This window comes from Mandrillus leucophaeus, unplaced genomic scaffold (assembly GCF_000951045.1).
Source record: "Mandrillus leucophaeus isolate KB7577 unplaced genomic scaffold, Mleu.le_1.0 Scaffold846, whole genome shotgun sequence".
In the NCBI taxonomy this organism is placed as follows: Eukaryota; Metazoa; Chordata; class Mammalia; order Primates; family Cercopithecidae; genus Mandrillus; species Mandrillus leucophaeus.
In genome coordinates, this window is record NW_012109208.1 from 1,268,365 (window position 1) to 1,269,573 (window position 1,209).

Here is a 1,209-nt window from a genome sequence, read left to right on the forward strand (position 1 = left end):
TGTTCAGTGCAAGTGCTTATTGCAGGGTGCTTACTGCAGGTGCTTATTGCAAGATGTTCATGTGGAGTGCTCACTGAAGGTGCTTATTGCAGGGTGTTCACTGCAGGGTGCTCACTACAGGTGCTTACTGCAGGGTATTCACTGTGAGGTGCTCACTGCAGGTGCCTATTGCAGAGTGTTCACTGTGGGGTCCTTACTGCAGGTGCTTATTGCAGGGTGTTCACTGTGGGGTGCTCACTGCAGGTGGTTACTGCAGGGTGTTCACTGTGGGGTGCTCACTGCAGGTACTTATCGCAAGGTGTTCACTGTGGGGTGCTCACTGAAGGTGGTTATTGCAGGGTGTTCACTGTGGGGTGCTCTCTGCAGGTGCTTATTGCAAAGTGTTCACTGTGGGGTGCTCCCTGACGGTGCCTACTGCAGGGTATTCATGTGGGATCCTCACTGCAGGTACTTGTTGCAGGGTGTTCACTGTGGGGTGCTCACTGCAGGTGCTTATTGCAGGGTATTCACTGGGGTGCTCACTGTAGGTGGTTATTGCAGGGTGTTCACTGTGGGGTACTCCCTGCAGGTGCTTATTGCAAGGTGTTCACTGTGGGGTGCTCCCTGAAGGTGCTTACTGCAGGGTATTCATGTGGGGTGCTCACTGCAGGTGCTTATTGCAGGGTGTTCACTGTAGGGTGTTCAGTGCAAGTGCTTATTGCAGGGTGCTTACTGCAGGTGCTTATTGCAAGATGTTCATGTGGAGTGCTCACTGAAGGTGCTTATTGCAGGGTACTTACTGCAGGTGCTTATTGCAGGGTGTTCACTGTCAGGTGCTCACTGCAGGTGCCTATTGCAGGGTGTTCACTGTGGGGTACTTACTGCAGGTGCTTATTGCGGGGTGTTCACTGTGGGGTGCTCACTGCAGGTGGTTACTGCAGGGTGTTCACTGTGAGGTGCTCACTGTAGGTACTTATCGCAAGATGTTCACTGTGGGGTGCTCACTGAAGGTGGTTATTGCAGGGTGTTCACTGTGGGGTGCTCTCTGCAGGTGCTTATCGCAAGGTGTTCACTGTGGGGTGCTCCCTGACGGTGCTTACTGCAGGGTATTCATGTGGGGTGCTCACTGCAGGTACTTATTGCAGGGTGTTCACTGTGGGGTGTTCAGTGCAAGTGCTTATTGCAGGGTGCTTACTGCAGGTGCTTATTGCAAGATGTTCATGTGGAGTG

The 1,209-nt window shown here is 52.9% G+C and overlaps 1 protein-coding gene across 1 annotated transcript in view; it reads right to left on the bottom strand.

Annotated features, from left to right (window-relative positions):
* Positions 1-1,209, bottom strand: part of APMAP (adipocyte plasma membrane associated protein) — a 29,186-nt gene that overhangs the window by 9,403 nt on the left and 18,574 nt on the right. The window lies entirely within an intron of this gene.